Source organism: Mauremys mutica, chromosome 3 (assembly GCF_020497125.1).
Source record: "Mauremys mutica isolate MM-2020 ecotype Southern chromosome 3, ASM2049712v1, whole genome shotgun sequence".
Taxonomy (NCBI): domain Eukaryota; kingdom Metazoa; phylum Chordata; order Testudines; family Geoemydidae; genus Mauremys; species Mauremys mutica.
In genome coordinates this window covers 72,718,189-72,738,446 of record NC_059074.1, presented here as the reverse complement: position 1 = coordinate 72,738,446, position 20,258 = coordinate 72,718,189, and positions in this window count along the sequence as shown.

The following is a 20,258-nucleotide window of genomic DNA, read 5'->3' as shown; positions in this document are numbered from 1 at the left end:
ATTGTTATGAAACAATATGTCATATGATATGTAAAATTAATTAAAATACAAACATCAAAAATTCTAAATTAAAATTTCATTTTGAAAAACAAAAATATTTATTTCCCCAAAACAAAACAAAAAGATTGTTTTTTTTAAAGTTTTCATTTAATCAGCATTGGTATGATTTAAAAAAAAAGTTTAGTAGAAATGGTTTCCAATGGAAAACCTTTGATGAAAATTTTCCAACTAGCTGTAGTCCATTGGAAACTTCCCACTGACTTCAATTAGCTTTGGACCATATGACCAGGACAGTGATAGAGAAGCCTTCTTCATGTTCGCACAATGACATAAAGAAAGAAAAATACATGCATACCTTAGTAAATTTTCTCACCTGTCTTAGAAACTCATCGTTAGCTTAATTATATGTCTGCCTTTATCTGGCCAGTCCAATTATAGAATAATAAAAGAAAAGAGTCTTTGTTGTTACTGTTATTTAAGGAAACTGCCTAGTTGGCAAATTTTCCTGTAAGAAGTAAATAATATTAAGTCACTTTTGCTAAGGCCTGAAGAGCTGTATTTTATCATAGCCAGTAAAGCCCTATAACAAAATTTCATCTACCTCCTGAATTTACCTCACGCTGTAGTAAACAATTGCTGCACAGTTTGGATTGCACAGATAGATGGAGCAAAATGTGCAGCAGCACATGCTGTAGTTCCTTGAGTTCCACTTTCTATGCTTGTTGCATATTCTGCTGTTTCTTTGGGGCTATACATTCCAATGTTAATCTCCACTTGATAAATTAGTACACATTATACCTGCTCTGTCCTCTCACAACCTTGCTTCTTCACAGATCCCAGAGAGTTCCATAGGATCTATGCTACCAAAGGCTCCCATTTTGCTGCAGTAGTCACTTGGGTTCTCAGGATGGAGGCTTTAACACCCCTCCCATATGCTGGTAGGCAGAGCTAAGACAGCCTGGAGAGAGAAGTAATCTGCTGCTCTTCAGTCTCACGTTTTTGTTGGTGCCTAACCTTGAATAAATGCCATTTTATTTATTTAGCATATATTTAGATAAATAACATGTTGGAGTGTGTTGGGGACAACTTATTGTTTCAGAAGGTAGATGAAGTAAGCTGGGTGACAACTAGTTTAGACTTGATTCTGATTAACAGAGAGGAATTAGTTGTGAATCTGAAAATGAAAGGAAATGTGGTTAAAGTATAATGAAATGACAGATTTCATCATTCTAAGGAAAGGAAGGAGTGAGAGCAGCATAATAAGGACAATGGACTTCAAAAAAGCATACATTAATAAAGTCAGAGAACTGGTAGGTAAGGTTCTATGGGGAATAAAATCTAAGGGAAAAAGAAGTTCAGAAAAAATTGGCAGTTTCTCAAAGAGACAATATTAAACACACACAGCAAACTATCCCAATGCAAATGAAAGATAGGAAGAATAATAAGAGGCCAATATGACTGCTCCAGGAGTTTTTAATTACTTGAAATTCAAAAAGGAATCTTACAAAAAGTAGAAGCATGGACAAATTGCTAAAGAAGACAAAAGAATAGCACAAGCATGTAGGAACAAAATCAGAAAGGCGCAGGCACAAAATGAATTATTTATAGCAAGGGACATAAAAGGCACTATGAAGAGGTGCTATAAATGCATTAGGTGCAGAGAAAGATGAAAGAAAGTATAGGTCCACTACTTACCAGGGAAGAAAAGCTAATAATGGATGACACCAAGAAGGCTGAGTTGTTTAATGCTGAGTTTGCTTCAGTTTTTTCTAACAATGTTAATTGAGACTGGATGCTTAACACAATATTAACAACTAAAGAGAAAGAACACAGGCCAGAATTAAAAAAAGAAAAGGTTAAATAATATTTAGATGTCAGATATACATCATCGGGGCAGATGAAATTAAGCCAAAGATACTTAAGAAACTAGCTGAAGCAATCTAAGAACTATTAGCAATTATCTTTGAGAACTCAGAGGCTGGGAGAGGTCCCAGAAGACCACACAAGGGCAAAATAGTATTTTATCTTTAAAAAGGGGGACAAAGAGGACCCAGTGAATTATAGACCAGTCTATGATGAGTCATCCCTTAGCCTGAACTGGTGAGTCATATGAGGCAATTTCCTGTGAGTCCTAGAATAGGCCCATGCCAGTCAACCAGGGCCCAGACAATGCACAAGCAACTGCCTAACTGGGTAACCCCAAGGCAGGTATATGGGCTCCTAATGGAAGAAGCCACTCCACTCTGCTCAATGTCACTACCTTCCCCAAAGAATTCTCAGCAGCCTGGTAGTTCTGACAGACTGCCCCATCATGCGCCCTGCTTCAGCCTCAGCTGTCCATCCGGCTATCCTGCATGGGGGTGGGGGAAGTAGAACAGGAAATATAATTTGATTTTAGTAAAGCTTCTGACATTGTCTAACACAATAGTCTCATAAGCAAAGTAGAGAAATGGGATCTAGATGAAATTCCTATAAAGAGGATGTGCATGTGGTTTTGAAAAAGTACTCGGAGGGGGGGGAGGCTAACAGCTCGTGACCCTCCATGTAATAACCTTGCAACCCCCTGAGGGGTCCCGACACCCAGTTTGAGAACCTCTGAGCTAGATGCAATATCTCAATCGAACCCTTTCTATACTATTTCAAGTATTAGAGGGGTATCCATGTTAGTCTGGATCTGTAAAAAGCAACAAAGAGTCCTGTGGCACCTTACAGAATAACAAATGTATTGGAGCATAAACTTTCATAGGTGAATACCCACTTTGTCAGTACATTTGTTAGTCTATAAGGTGCCACAGGACTCTTTGTTGCTTTATACTATTTCAGTTTTGAGTGTCCAAACTGAGGCACTTGGTGGCCAGTTTTCTGAGGTGCTAAGGATTTGTAGTTCTTATTGAGAGCCCACACCTCTGAAAATTAAGCTCAAAGGCTCACTATCGAGGTAAACAGAATTAGTGAATGCCTCTGAAAATTTGTCTGAATGCCTTTTACAGCAGAAAATATAAAGAAATAAGACTGCAAAAATAATATTCTCTTGTACAATTCCTGGTGCTTTGTCTCACAATCTCCCACTCTCCTCCTCTCCCCTCTCCACCCCACCACTACCACCTCCAGAAGAAGGAGAATTTACCTGTGGGCAAACCTATTCAATTACTTATATACAGATTGTGATCTGTGCAAGATATAAGATGAAAGTGCATGGTGACCTTTATGATGGCTTTATACTTCCCTTTATATAGCTACTCTCGCTATATATTAGGACAAGCTTTCCCTCTCCTCAGTTCAGCAACCAGTCCCTCCTCTCCAGGGCAAATCCTGAATCTCTCCTCCACAGTCTTCATTATCCCATTCAAAAAAGCCCTGATTTATTCTTATAAAGTCTTATTAATAATAACTCAATTTAAACCTGTCTGGACCAATTAATCCCCACAAAGAGTCTCCATTATGGGAAGATGATAAGAGATCAGGTCTAAGATTTGAACTCAGACTCCTTCTTGATAGTTCTCGCTGGCAGCCCAATTGAATACCCTTTAATAGGGAACAAGATTTATTTTCCTTTTTGCAGTCTAAAGAAGGCCTGGTTTTGGCTACAGAGTGTGAATATAAACTCCCAATTTCATCAAGAGTTGTTGGCAGGAAATTTATAACTCATGCTTCCTTATCTGCAAGTAGCATGCTCCCATTAGGGAATAGGTCAAGCATCATTTTTACCCAAACCACATTAGCTTGTTTCTAGAGCTGTCCTGAGGCTTAAGAGGCTTTTGCTGAAGGATGGAAGTGGAATGGAAGGAGCTGGAAAGTTTTTAATATTAATAAATATGAAGGAGAAAATATCTTACAGCCAAAATCTTCTCTCAGGTACATCATCAATATGCATCTGGAGTAAAACCAATGAAGTCAAAGAAATGACTCTGGATTTATGCTAGTGTAAGAGACGGCAAAATATAGTCAATAAATTACATGACAAGAAACCAGTACTTAGAAGGGTCGGGAGCATGCAGAAGCCAATCAGAGACCAGCAGATCAGATAGAAAAGGCAGGTAGATTTTACTAGGGTCCAATTTTGGGTGAAGCCTGGACAGGGAAGGAAGGCTGTCCTTGCCCTTACTCAAGAAACCTGGCTCAGTCAGGGCCTAACCTTTACAGCATTGGCCTGGAGCAGGGGAGGGCAACCTGTGGCCCGTAGTCCACTGGTCGGCCACCAGAGAGTTTGCAGCGGCATAGACAGCTGCAGCAGCACAGGAGCCAGCAAACAGAGCGGTAAACATGGGAGTTTGGGTGGGACTTCCATTGGAGGAGAAGGTATTTGTAGCTATTTGTATATGTAGTTGTATTTGTATGTGTGGAGGCTGGTAGGGGCAGTGTGCTGGGAGAGAAGCTGAACCCTGAGGGGCGGGGCTTCTCTGACTAGGGGGTCTTATAAAGGTAGCCAGCCAGTCAGGCAATGGCATAGACAGCTGCTGCGGCACAGAAGCCAGCAAACAGAGCTGTAAACAGGGGAGTTTGAGTGGGAGTTTACAGGGGGACTTTGGGGAAGACTAAGAGAGGCATGCAGAGGAACACACAGGCTACTGAAGGGAGTGTGCAGTGTTCTAGCAGTGTCTTGGTGCTTGTTGGGGGGTTTGTTTTGCTGTGGGTGGTGGTGTTTTGGGTTGGTTTGTGTTTCCCAGATTTACAGGATTTAGGTGCGAAGCCTATGACAGATACAGAGGCAGCAGTTGTAGTGACCCAAGCAGTGGAAGACACAGTGAAGTGTATGTGGAAGCTGCCACATGTACATGATCCTGGAGGGGGTACCTGAAAAGAGTTTTGTCTGCATGAAGTGCCGCCTGATAGAGCTGATGGAAGAAAAGATCCGAGGATTGGAGATGCAGGTGGAAACTCTGGTCGAGTTTAGAAGGAGGTTCAAGCGGATGATGGAGCAAAGACATGATGAGGCCAAAGGGAAAAGCTCAGACTTGCAGATGGAAGCAGGACCAAAGAACGCTGAGGGGAGACTTCTGGGTGAGGAAAGTGGATGGTGGAAGCATTTGACTAAGCGAACCAGGCAGAGGACAAGATGGGATAGTGAAGGAGCAATAGATCTTAGGAACAGGTTTGCAGAGTTGGAAAATGAAGAAGGGGCACAGCAGGTGGTCACTGAAGGTGAGACGGCACTGAAGAAGAGAAGAGCAGCTAGCCCTAAAAGGAGAGGGGACGAGTCAATGGAGATGATAGCAAACATGAGCCCCAGGAGGATACGGGATGGGTTGCAGAGGATTGCAAGGGTGAATAGGAATCAAGAGGACTTGCAGCCAGAGGGAACATGGGATAGACCAGAGAATCACACTGTCACCAGGAAAAGGCAGGTCTACATGATCGGGGACTCCTTACTGAGAAGAATAGACAGGCCTGTAACCAGAGCTGATTCAGAGAACAGAAGAGTGTGCTGTCTGCCGGGTGTAAGATACGGGATGTGGCCTGAGGCTGAAGAGGATCCTAATGGGAGCAGGAAAGAATCCGCTGATTGTCCTTCATGTGGGAATGAATGATACGGCTAGATTTTTGCTGGAACGTATCAAGGGAGACTATGCCAGGTTGGGGAAGATACTTAAGGAAATCGAGACTCAGGTGATCTTCAGTGGGGTTCTGCCTGTTCCTAGAAAAGAGCAACAAAGGTGTGACAAGATTATGGTTATCAACAGATGGCTCAGACAGTGGTGCTATAAGGAGGGCTTTGGGATGTATGGCCACTGGGAGGCATTCATGGACAGAGGACTGTTCTCTCAGGATGGACTTCACCTGAGTAAGGAAGGAAATAGACTTCTACGATGGAGGCTGGCAAAACTGATTGTGGAAGCTGCCACATGTACATGATCCTGGAGGAGGTACCTGAAAAGAGTTTTGTCTGCATGAAGTGCCGCCTGATAGAGCTGATGGAAGAAAAGATCCGAGGATTGGAGATGCAGGTGGAAACTCTGGTCGAGTTTAGAAGGAGGTTCAAGCGGATGATGGAGCAAAGACATGATGAGGCCAAAGGGAAAAGCTCAGACTTGCAGATGGAAGCAGGACCAAAGAACGCTGAGGGGAGACTTCTGGGTGAGGAAAGTGGATGGTGGAAGCATTTGACTAAGCGAACCAGGCAGAGGACAAGATGGGATAGTGAAGGAGCAATAGATCTTAGGAACAGGTTTGCAGAGTTGGAAAATGAAGAAGGGGCACAGCAGGTGGTCACTGAAGGTGAGACGGCACTGAAGAAGAGAAGAGCAGCTAGCCCTAAAAGGAGAGGGGACGAGTCAATGGAGATGATAGCAAACATGAGCCCCAGGAGGATACGGGATGGGTTGCAGAGGATTGCAAGGGTGAATAGGAATCAAGAGGACTTGCAGCCAGAGGGAACATGGGATAGACCAGAGAATCACACTGTCACCAGGAAAAGGCAGGTCTACATGATCGGGGACTCCTTACTGAGAAGAATAGACAGGCCTGTAACCAGAGCTGATTCAGAGAACAGAAGAGTGTGCTGTCTGCCGGGTGTAAGATACGGGATGTGGCCTGAGGCTGAAGAGGATCCTAACGGGAGCAGGAAAGAATCCGCTGATTGTCCTTCATGTGGGAATGAATGATACGGCTAGATTTTTGCTGGAACGTATCAAGGGAGACTATGCCAGGTTGGGGAAGATACTTAAGGAAATCGAGACTCAGGTGATCTTCAGTGGGGTTCTGCCTGTTCCTAGAAAAGAGCAACAAAGGTGTGACAAGATTATGGTTATCAACAGATGGCTCAGACAGTGGTGCTATAAGGAGGGCTTTGGGATGTATGGCCACTGGGAGGCATTCATGGACAGAGGACTGTTCTCTCAAGATGGACTTCACCTGAGTAAGGAAGGAAATAGACTTCTACGATGGAGGCTGGCAAAACTGATTAAGAGAGCTTTAAACTAGGAATTGGGGGGAGATGGTTGGGAGATGTCCAGGTAATCTCCATGCCATATTTTAACATTGAGAGGGAAGAAAATGAAGCAAGAAAGGATATTGTCGTGGGTAGGAGAATGGACATAAGGAGGAAGGGTATGGTAGATACAATTCTAATAGGTGATACTGGCGGTAGAACGTCTAGGCCTAATCGGGTAAAGAATGTGAGTGAAGCCAAACAGCAAGAATTAAGATGTTTGTACATCAATGCGAGGAGCCTAGGTAACCAAATGGAGGAACTAGAGCTACTGGTGCAGGAAGTGAAACCAGATTTTATAGGGATAACAGAAACATGGTGGAATAGTAGTCATGACTGGAGTACAGGTATTGAAGGGTGTGCTATAGACCACCGGGATCTGATTTGGATATGGATAGAGACCTTTTTTAATGTTTTAAATGAAGTAAATACTAATGGGAATTGTGTGATCATGGGAGACTTTAACTTCCCAGATATAGACTGGAGGACAAGTGCTGGTAATAATAATAGGGCTCAGATTTTCCTAGATGCAATAGCTGATGGATTCCTTCTCCAAGTAGATGCTGAACCAACAAGAGGAGATGCCATTTTAGATTTGGTTTTGGTGAATAGTGAGGACCTCATAGAAGAAATGGTTGTAGGGGACAACCTTGGTTCGGGCGATCATGAGCTAATTCAGTTTTAAGCTAAATGGAACAATAAACAAAAATAGATCTGGGACTAGGGTTTTTTATTTCAAAAGGGCTAACTTTAAAGAATTAAGGAAATTAGTTAGGGAAGTGGATTGGACTGAAGAACTTGGGGATCTAAAGGTGGAGGAAGCCTGGAATTACTTCAAGGCAACATTGCAGAAACTATCAGAAGCCTGCATCCCAAGAAAGGGGGAAAAATCATAGGCAGGAATTGTAGACCAAGCTGGATGAGCAAGCATCACAGAGAGGTGATTAAGAAAAAGCAGAAAGCCTACAAGGAATGGAAGATGGGAGTGATCAGCAAAGAAAGCTACCTTATTGAGGTCAGAACATGTAGGGATAAAGTGAGAAAGGCCAAAAGCCATGTAGAGTTAGACCTTGCAAAGGGAATTAAAACCAATAGTAAAAGGTTCTATAGCCATATAAATAAGAAGAAAACAAAGAAAGAAGAAGTGGGACCGCTAAACACTGAAGATGGAGTGGAGGTTAAGGATAATCTAGGCATGGCCCAATGCAAAACAAATTCTTTGCCTCAGTCTTTAATGAGGCTAATGAGGAGCTTAGGGATAATGGTGGGATGATAAATGGGAATGAGGATATGGAGGTAGATATTACCACATCAGAGGTAGAAGCCAAACTCAAACAGTTTAATGGGATGAAATCAGAGGGCCCAGATAATCTTCATCCTAGAATATTAAAGGAACTAGCACATGAAATTGCAAGCCCATTAGCAAGAATTTTTAATGAATCTGTAAACTCAGGGGTTGTACCGTATTACTGGAGAATTGCTAACATAGTTCCTATCTTTAAGAAAGGGGGAAATAGTGATCCAGGCAACTACAGGCCTGTCAGTTTAACATCTGTAGTATGCAAGGTCTTGGAAAAAATTTTGAAGGAAAAAGTAGTCAAGAACATTGAGGTCAATGGTAATTGGGACAAAATACAACATGGTTTTACAAAAGGTAGATTGTGCCAAACCAACCTGATCTCCTTCTTTGAAAAGGTAACTGATTTTTTAGACAAAGGAAATGCAGTGGATCTAGTTTACTTCTATTTCAGTAAGGCATTTAATATGGTTAAATTGGAAAAGATGGGGATCAATATGAAAATTGAAAGGTGAATAAGGAACTGGTTAAAGGGGAGACTACAACGGGTCATACTGAAAGTTGAATTGTCAGGCCGAAGGGAGGTTACTAGTGGAGTTCCTCAGGGATCGATTTTGGGACCAATCTTATTTAATCTTTTTATTACTGACCTTGGCACCAAAAGTGGGAATGTGCTAATAAAGTCTGTGGATGACACAAAGCTGGGAGGTATTGCCAATACGGAGAAGGACTGGGATATCATACAGGAGGATCTGGATGACCTTGTAAACTGGAGTAATAGTAATAGGATGAAATTTAATAGTGAAAAGTGCAAGGTCATGCATTTAGGGACTAATAACAAGAATTTTGTTTATAAATTGGGGACGCATCAGTTGGAAGTAACAGAGGAGGAGATGGACCTCGGAGTATTGGTTGATCACAGGATGACAATGAGCCGCCCATGTGATATGGCTGTGAAAAAAGCTAATGCGGTCTTCGGATGCATCAGGCGATGTATTTCCAGTAGAGATAAGGAGGTGTTAGTACCATTATACAAGGCACTGGTGAGACCTCATGTGGACCTGGTGAGACCTCATGAGTCTCCCATGTTTAAGAAGGATGAATTCAAGCTGGAACAGGTTCAGAGAAGGGCTACTAGAATGATCCGAGGAATGGAAAACCTGTCATATGAAAGGAGACTCAAAGAGCTTGGCTTGTTTAGCCTAACCAAAAGAAGGCTGAGGGGATATATGATTGCTCTCTATAAATATATCAGAGGAATAAATACCAGGGAGGGAGAGGAATTATTTAAGCTCAGTACCAATGTGGACACAAGAACAAATGGTTATAAACTGGCTATCAGGAAGTTTAGACTTGAAATTAGATGAAGGTTTCTAACCATCAGAGGAATGAAGTTCTGGAACAGCCTTCCAAGGGGAGTAGTGGGGGTAAAAGACATATCTGGCTTCAAGACTAAGCTTGATAAGTTTATGGAGGGGATGGTATAATGGGATAGCCTAGTTTTGGCAATTAATTCGTCTTTGACTACTAGTGGTAAATATGCCCAATGGCTTGTGATGGGATGTTAGATGGGGTGGGATCTGAATTACTACAAAGAATTCTTTCCTGGGTGTCTTGACCACATGCTCAGGGTTTAGCTCAGGGTTTAGCTGATTGTCATATTTGGGGTCGGGAAGGAATTTTCCTCCAGGGCAGATTGGCAGAAGCCCTGGGGGTTTTTATCCTTCCTCTGCAGTGTGGGGCACGGGGCACTTGCTGAAAGGTTCTCTGCACCTTGAAGTCTTTAAACCATGGCTCAGACACAGGTTTGATACATGAGTGGGTGGGTGAGATTCTGTGGCCTGCATTGTGCAGGAGGTCAGACTAGATAATCATAATGGTTCCTTCTGACCATAAAGTCTATGATTCTATGATTTACATTTTCATGCTGCCTGAAGCTCCCAGTGGCTGTGATTCACTGGTCCCGGCCAATGGGAGTTGCAGGAAGTGGCTCAGGCCACAGGGACGTGCTGGCTGCCGCTTCCTGCAGCTCCCATTGTCTGGGAACGGTGAACCACGGCCACTGGGAGCTGTGGGTGGCTATACAAGTGAAAATAAACTTTCAGGCAGCCCACCAGTGGGTTACCCTCACGGGCCGTGTGTGGCCCACAGGCCACAGGTTGCCCACCACTGGCCTGGAGTGTCTATGAAGGACTAGTGTTTATATTATGGACTTTAATGCACAGGTCGCTATGTTGAGTTAAAATTTAATTGCTTTCTATTAACTCTGGAAGGAAACTGTCTCTGGACTGTGAGCTGACCTGGCCAGAGGGCTAGAAATATGGATGCAGCAGACCATTGTGGAGCCAGCACACAAGGGAGTGCTAGAGAGGAAGAGTCCCTGCAGTGCTATGTCTGAAAACAAGGGGGTGCTCCGGTGGCAAGTGCACACTATAACATATACACACTCAATAGTAAGGTGAGCAGGATTTAGGGTTTGATTTTGCTCTAATGAAGTCGGTGCAAATTTTGCCTTTGAGTTCAAAGACAGCAAAATCAGGCCCTAGTTCCTTAGGGACTTAGAGCTTTAAGGTCTAACATTCATTGATTTCAAGAGGAGTTAGATGCCTAAATAACTTTGAGGATCTGGGCTTTGGCCTTGATTCAGCAAAGCAGGACAGTATTATCAAGAATTCTGCTTAAAGGGAACACATTTGACTGGTGTCAATGAATTAAATTGTGCTTAACAAGGGCCCAGTCCTACTCTTATTGAAGCCAGCAAACACTGATATTTTATTTCCAAAGACACAGCATAAACATTAAAAGAGGAAGCAATACAGATGAAGCACACTGAAAAAAAATCATTTATATTTATTCAATACAACATTTTATTCTAAGTCTTTTGAATTTTGGGTTGCGGGGTTAGGCTCTACTGTTAATTGGGTGCTTAATCAAGTCATTAACTTGTCCAAGGTGGTGTCACAATTCAAAAGATTCTAAGGTAATAATAACTACATCACAGGGGTGCTGAGAATTAATTATCACGTGTACAGCACTTGGAGATCTTTGGAAGAATGATGTTATAAAAGCACAAAATATTTATTACTACCATTATCATGTGATCAGAATCCCCCAAATTTTAGAGTTTTGTGTATCACTGTTGTTGTTTTTTTTTCCCCATGACAGAAGAAGTATGATAATGGAAGAAACTTATGGAGAAAAAAAAAGAAATGGGGAAAAAGAGATAAAAAGGAAAGATGAAAGGAAAAAATGACCGCTGTGTGAAATGAGATATAATAGAATTGATACGTTCTTTGTGGGACTTCTGAGCAATGTTTGGCCCCATTGATTCCTCATACCTACACTTACTCTTTCACTTTCTTTTCATGAAAGATTTAATTTTTGAAAATAATTAATTAAACCTGATCATGATTCCATTAAAGTGAGTGGCAAAACTCCGATTATTTGCAATGGGAGCTAAATAGGGCCTATGTCGTACATCAACAAGCAGATTGATTTGTAAATTGATTGGCAGGGGAGATGGAAGTCTTATGAAACATTTGAAACTAATCAGTCACACATTGAATGTTTTCTTTGAATTTTTGTTGTTACAACAATCACTTTTACTTGCAATTCTTAAATTCATAGCTAGTTATTTCATTGCAAAATTTGGTTTGTTTCTGAGTACAGCAGATACTGGGCAAATACAACAGGAAAGGATTCACAGACATTTGCTTCACTGATATGACTTTCTTTATGTGTTTTGCATGGACAACTATGACGCTTTTTATTCCCAAGAATATCCAAGAAAAGTCAGAGTCTCCAAGAAGATATTTAACTAATCACAAACAATGAATAGCAAATAAACTAAGAAATACTCTGAGCAAATAGTTCACAAACAACCCATAAGACATAATGTAATCATTATTTGATTTCAAGTAAAGAACAAAATTAAGAGGGAAAAAGATTAAATACATTGAAGAAAATATTCTTGATGAATAATTAACTCGTTCTGTTTCTGAATAGCCGCTCTAAACTGGCTTCTTTCTAGCTTGTGGTGTTTTGGACGGCAAAAGAGAAACTATCTAGACCGACTTCAATGTGTTTGTTGCCAAACATCACAACTCTGATCATACATTCAAGATTGTGGGGATTCGGAAGGGGGAGGGAGGGCGTAACCCTGAATGTATATAGCAGATTTTTGGGTTCTGCTCACATGACCTGCAAAGCATTGATTTAATCACACAAGACAACCCAATGGATTTCTGCTTTTTTCCCCCTTCTCTGTGTAGTTCACAGACCAAAGGGAAAAGAGACTGCACAGCTACAAAACAGAAATATTAAAAGAGTCAATGGGCATAGAGCCCAACGAATGATAGAAACTGTACTGTATCATATGACCTGTATATTTTATTTTAACCACTCTTCTTTAAAATATTTCACAGTAATTGGAATACTGTGCTACAATATCTTCCATCCCTGAATTTCCTGAGGCATATGACTGCAATCACTCTGTACACCTTATACTCCTTCACACATTTCTTACTCTGGCGGCTCTTGAGGGAAATATCCTTTTCTCATTCCACTTCAATCCAAATTGTCAGCTATGCCATATCGATTAAAGACATCAGAAAGACTAACCATGCAGTGAAATAAGGTGAGTAGCACAGAGATACCTTGCTGGAATGCTGTATTTACTGCTTCATAGTGAGCTTTCAGGAGATACACACTAAAGCCCTGAAGTCTGCTCCAAATATCCACCATTTGCCAGGCAGTAGACTTCAAGAAAGTTTCATTCCAAAAAAGTGACTAGATGAGCAGGAAGAATGGAAATATGAAATAAACTTTTAAAAATGTAAACAAACAATATATTTTAGCTGAAAATTAAACTTCAGAAATATATGATTTTATATAAATATAATTCTGTGATGTATTAACAAGAGTGTCATATGTAGACATGGAAGGTAATTGTCCTGCTCTATCTGGTACTGGAGAGGCTTCAGCTGGAATAGCGTGTCCATTCCTAGGTCCCATGCTTTAGGACAAATTACAGTTCAGAGAACAGCAACAAAAATGATAACAGAAAACCTGACCTATGAGAAAAAGTTAAAAAAAACTGGCATGTTTAGTCTTGAGAAAGGAAGACTGAGGGGAATCTGACAATAGTCTTCAAATATGTTAAGGGCTGTTATAAAGAGAACAGTGATCATTTGTTCCGTGTCCCCTGAAGGTAGGACAAGAAGTAATGGTCTTAACCTGCAGCAAGGGAGATTTAGGTTAGATAGGAAAAACTCTCTAACTATAAGGATAGTTAAGTTCTGGAGTAAGTTTCCAGCTGGAAACTTGGAAGTTGTGGAAACCTTACCATTGGAGATTTTTAAGAACAGGTTAGAGAAACAGCTGTCAGGGATGGTCTTGATGTACTTGGTCCTGCCTCAGTGAGGGTACCTGGACTTGATGACCTCTTGAGTTTCCTTCCCACCCTACATTCTTATGATAAAGAGTAGTTTTCAACTTGAACACCAGTTTCTAAGAACTAAATTGTATCTTCACACAGCGCCCTGAGCTTGGGGCAATACATAAACTACCCCACCCCATGAATAACCCCAGGAGGCATTGTGATCCAGAAATATTGTTCCTTAATTGCTCTGGTTCACCCCTCCTTGCACTGGGATTGGAGTAATCTGCTACAATTCTTTACAGGGCACAACACCAACTCATGTCCAGCCTGCCCACTGCAGTGCTCGTGCAATGGGGTAAGAGAAGCAGATTCATGGCTCTACCCCATTCCATCCACTTTCTGGAAGGAAGTTGTAGGCAGGCAGCCCCTGCTTTTCTGTCCAGGTCATGATTCAGGCCAATCTAGAACAGTCATACAGGGGGTGCAGATAACTCCCAAACTGCTTCCCAGCCTGGCCATGTTAGACCTGGCCACACTCTAGCCCTATCTTATTAAAATTTGTACTCAGTAGGTGGATTATTTCTTTACAAACTTTCTTTCCAACAGTTAATTTTTAGACTCTTTTACACCGCGCAATTTTTTTGACAATATAAGAACATAAGAAATAAGAATGGCCATACTGGGTCAGATCAAAGGTCCATCTAGCCCAGTATCCTGTCTTCCGACAGTGGCCAATGCCAGGTGCCCCCCCCAGAGGGAATGAACAGAACAGGTAATCATCAAGTGATCCATCCCCTGTTGCCCATTCCCAGCTTCTGGCAAACAGAGGCTAGGGACATCATCCCTGTCCATCCTGGCTAATAGCCATTGATAGACCTATCCTCCTTAAACTTATCTAGTTCTTTTTTGTACCCTGTTATAGTCTTGGCCTTCACAACATCCTCTGGCAAGGAGTTCCAAAGGCTGACTATGCGTTGTGTGAAAAAATACTTCCATTTGTTTGTTTCATATCTGCTGCCTATTACTTTCATTTGGTGACCTCTAGTTCTTGTGTTATGAGATGTGGACAATAGAGATGGGCAAATAACTAATTTTTTGTTAGGTGGTATTTCTGAAAAATCAGCAAAAAGTTGGTTTGGGACAAAATTAATATGAATTTTTTGAGAATTTTTGGTGAATCAAAAAAGTCAGTTTCAAGTCTGTTCCAGAGTGTGGACTCAAACCTCGGTCTCCCAGAACCCAGGTGAAGGCTAAAGGTTATGGCAGAATAAACAAATAGTTTATTCAATGAAAAATGCAGATTCAGTCAACCTGAAACTATTCATGAATTTCATATGAACAGTTTCGGCTGTTCATGAAATGGTCAGAGGAGGAGGTGGTTCTGCTTCCCCCATGCTGCCCTAACCTTTAGCCTTCACGTGGGTTCTGAGATATATCTGGAGAAGTAATTAATGATAACAACACGTGTGTCCTTTCCAGAAAAACAAATCTGTGACTACCTGCTACCAAGGTCTGTCAGGTAGCTTAATAGCAAGTAATGGTTCTGGCAATTATTTTTTTCTTTTTACTTATTTCACAGCTTTCTACTAAAGTCTGAATTTGTCTACTGAGACTGGGCCACCATATGGATGTTTGTAGTCATAGCCTGCACTTTTTTATATCTTGGTGTCCCACAGAGATTCTAGAGAGCTTCTCTCTCTGTTGTAATGTACGGATGAGAATGCACCATCCTTTCAGAAGTAGGCCACCAGCCATGTGAAGGTCATTTTGGTCCTGTCAATGTGGTAGTAGGTTTCTTGGAAGTAGATTCCTTCAACCCCATAGAATCATAGAATATCAGGGTTGGAAGGGACCTCAGGATGTCATCTAGTCCAACCCATAGCTCAAAGCAGGACCAATCCCCAATTAATTAATACTTTGGGCCAGACCTCCAATTGGTGTAAATAGATTTATCTCCATTTATGTCCTACTGGCTAATCATTTATATGTCTTGCAAAACATGTCTTATGTTGTGTTTGTATGTTTCTAGCTAGATAGAATCATATAATCATAGAATAGCAGGGTTAGAAGAGACCTCAGGAGGTCATCTAGTCCAACCCCCTGCCCAAAGCAGGACCAATCCCCAATTAAATCAAACCTGACCTTAAAAACCCATTTCAGTGCTTCACCACCCTCCTAATGAAAAGTTTTTCTTAATATCCAGCCTAACCCCCCACCACCACTGCAATGTGAGACCATTAATCCTTGTTCTATCATCTGGTACCACTGAGAACAGTCTAGATCCATCCTCTTTGGAACCCCCTTTCAGGAAGTTGAAAGCAGCTATCAAATCCCCTCTCATTCTCCTCTTCTGCAGACTAAATAATCCCAGTTCCCTCAACCTCTCCTCATAAGTCATGTGCTCCAGACCCCTAATCATTTTTGTTGCTCTCCGCTGGACTCTTTCCAATTTTTCCACATCCTTCTTGTAGTGTGGGGCCCTAAACTGGACACAGTACTCCAGATGAGGCCTCACCAATGCCAAATAGAGGGGAATGATCACATCCCTCATGCTGCCAATGTTCCTACTTATACAGCCCAAAATGCCATTAGCTTTCTTGGCAACAAGAGCACACTGTTGACTCATATCCAGATTATCGTCCACCGTAACCCCTACATCTTTTTCTGCAGAACTGCTGCTTAGCCAGTCAGTCCCTAGTCTGTTACAATGAATGGGATTCTTCCTTCCTAAGTGCAGGACTCTGCATTTGTCCTTGTTGAACTTCATCAGATTTCTTTTGCCCCAATCCTCTAATTTGTTTAGGTCCCTCTGTAGCCTATCCCTACCCTCCAGCATATCTACCACTCCTCCCAGTTTAGTGTCATCTGCAAACTTGATGAGGGTGCAATCCACGCCATCCTCCACATCATTACTGAAGATATTGAACAAAACCAGCCCCAGGACCAACCCGTGGGGCAATCCACTTGATACCAGCTGCCAACTAGACATGGAGTCGTTGATCACTACCCGTTGAGCCCGACGATCTAGCCAGCTTTCTATCCACCTTATAGTCCATTCGTCCAGCCCATACTTCTTTAACTTTCTGGCAAGAATACTGTGGGAGACCATATCAAAAGCTTTGCTAAAGTCAAAGAATAACATGTCCACTGCTTTCCTCTCAGCCACAGAGCCATTTATGTCATCATGGAAGGCAATTAGGTTAGTCAGGCATGACTTGCCCTTGGTGAATCCATATTGACTGTTCCTGATCGCTTTCCTCTCCTCAAAGTGCTTCAAAATTGATTCCTTGAGGACCTGCTCCATGATTTTTCCAGGGACTGAGGTGAGGCTGACTGGCCTGTAGTTCCCCAGATCCTCCTTCTTCTCTTTTTTAAAGATGGGCACTACATTAGTCTTTTTCCAGTCACTCGGGACCTCACCCAATCACCAGGATTTTTCAAAAATAATGGCCAATGGCTCAACAATCACATCCACCAACTCCTTTAGTACCTCAGATACAGTGCATCCAGCCCCATGAACTTGTGCTTGTCCAGCTTTTCTAAATAGTCCTGAGCCACTTCTTTCTCCACAGAGGGCTGGTCACCTTCTCCCCATACTGTGCTACCCAGTGCAGTAGTCTGGGAGCTGACCTTGTTCATGAAGACAGGGGTGAAAAAATCATTGAGTTCATTAGCTTTTTCCACATCCTCTGTCACCAGGAGTCAGTTTCTGGCAAGTCTAATCTTTTAGTTCTTCATCTTTAATTTGCTGAAGTTGGCTGACAGATGCTGGAATTGCTGCAAGAATAAGGTCAGTGACATCTTTGACATCTTTGGTTAAAACTTTTTCTTCTGTTGGAGGCTGTGCAATTGGTACTCTAGACAGAATGTCTATGAGAGCTTTCCAGGGTAGATGTTCAAGGTGAAGATTTGTGTCGATTCTTGTATACATTTAGGTTTCCCCATTCCTAATTGTGATTTAGTGTGGTATTTAACTTGGATTTCATAGGGCTAGCATTAACATAAGTGGGTAATCAGATGGCAAATTATTTGTGGAAGTGATTAAGTAGGAAATAAGTAGAATCACTGGTTTTGGTAGTCAGATGTTAAATAGTGATCATGACCTATACTGCTATGAGAAGTACCAACTAAAGACCAAGGGACTCACACTTCCCATGAATGGGAGATGGCCATTGCGAGCACTGGATACAGCACAGACCGCCCAGGCCAATAAACCTGGCATCTGGTGGATTGCCTGCCATCTGCAGAGCTTTGGGCCCCACTGATTCTTCTGCTAAGGGGATGAGACAACATTGCCCACTAATGACAGAAATAGGAAGAAATTCTGTGATGGAGACCAGATGGAGTTTTCCTCTACCTGGGCTTCTTCCATGGGAGCTGCCAGATGAGGGTGTTATCTGGTCCATAATACCTAATTACCTATTGATATTTATCTTTTAAATAAGTATTTTAGTATTCAAAAGGAGAAAGCTACATAAGAATTTCAGTATTTTTATAAAAAAATATGAGAGTAAGTATTTTGTGTAGCTCCTGTATTTTGTACATATTATAACAGCATTACAGTAATATTAAGTGGGAAGTAACCATTTAAAGTACAGTGATATTGTGAAACTAAACATGCTAAAGATAAAAACATGTCAAAATAAAGTTACAATAAAGATTAACGGACTTGTAAATTTCATCTCATTTTGCTTATACAAATATCACTGACCAAAAAAGAGAGATGCTCAAGCAAACTTTGTTTGGTGCCATTTGTGAGTTTCTTTTTATTTATTTTAAATTCTACATTGACTTCATAAAGTGCTCTCTCACTCTCTGCCCCCCACCATCTCTTTGGTTGGCTAGTGTCTCCATGAGCTATAACCTTTCCACTTTTAGCCGTGAGAATTATTTTGCATGATTGATTGGTGTAATTAGGCTGTCTAGTGGAGCGGCAGCAGTTCCTTGTGCTGCCAAGCAGGAGAGACCTGAGTTCTGAACTCTCACTGCCTGGGCTGGCCAACAATGGGCTTGCCATGGAGAAGATGGGCTTGACCTCTGAGGAAGGTGGTGGACATGTCACTCAAAGTGCCGACCTGCTGACTATGGGTAGAAAGAAGCTGCTCATGTGCCTCTAATAGCTGGATGCAAAGTGGTACTAACATAAGGCCTAAATGTAACGGAGAAAGGGAGGATGGGAGACACTCTGTGAATATAAAGATAAACTATTTTGAATAGCTTGGATTGGCAAACTGCTGGGCAGAAATGTGTCTAAGAAGGAGTGCTGTTAATATGTAAACTCTTCAAAACTCATGACCTGACCATTACATCATTCTCAGGTTTTACACACACACACACACACACACACACACACACACACACACACACACACACACACACACACACACACACACACATTCAAAATAACTTCTATTTGGGTGAAATACCATCACACACACATACACACATAACACCCAATTGCTGGTCATGTACTTTTCATATCTTTCCTTTCCTTTCTTTTTTATTTTATTTTATTTTAACATGCTCTCCTAAGACAATCAAAGTGTGCAAAGTAGACAGTGCAAAAACAGCCCTAAAACTAATAAGCTAAAAGGTAATTAAAGACCACACCAAAAAAAAGATAGTTGCAAAAACTCACAAACCCACAAAAAACAGAACACCAACTTCCCACTTCAATACTTCTTCTCAAAGAAACAGAGTAAACTGAGTAAACAGATCTATGGCACTATGGCACTTCTATTAGTATCAGACTGCACCTTGTTGTGTAGGCTGGCCCTCTTTTCTTTGCTAGAGCTAGCAATAGCCATAGGTACAGTGAAAAAAATGTTTGTTATATGAGTCCAGCAATAGTAAACATACCTACCTTATCAATCAAAAGCAAAATAAATAAAATTCATTTGAATAAAATATTAAACTTTGTGGGAGTTTTTTGCTTTACTTTGGTTATTTTTGATATATGTATTTTGGATGCATCATTTAATAATCCTTGATTCCAGTAATCTTAATTGTGCTTATTAGAAGCCATTATATGGGCAAGTCAGGAAGTAGCTTGGTGCTGCTTAACAGCAGGCAGACTGTAGCTGCGGTCTTTCATGAACCAAACCAATTAAAAAGGCAATCAACTTTGAGGACCGGAGGTTAAAAAAGAAGCAGGATGGGTCTCAGAAACTCAGCTGCTTGGCTGGAAAACAGTCACTAGAAATATCTGGGGATCCAGAGAATCTTAATAAAATAAATTTATAAAATGTCTGCATTTATCTAAAGCAGATTAGACATAGTATGCATCCTATAGTAATATTTTATTGATATCACAAACAAAAAAACTACAATTTTTCTCCTTTTTCTGCAAAAAAACCCCCAACCTTAACAAAAAGTGCTGAAAATTTCCATATCACAGCTGCCCAGAGTGCATAACAAGGAGAATATTAGTAATGTCCAGATGCACATAAATCTACAGGGATGCCTCTTGCCAACAGCAAAATGAAAGGGATGACAGTGTCAATCACATCCAATAGACTACATTCATGCTTTTCAAACAGTCCTTTCACACTCAAAAATAGTGCTCATTAATAATGTATGGTCCGATATGAAGGAGAAGGAATGTTGCCTCCAAATGTGATAGAATTCATTGTTCATCTCTAACACTCATCAGA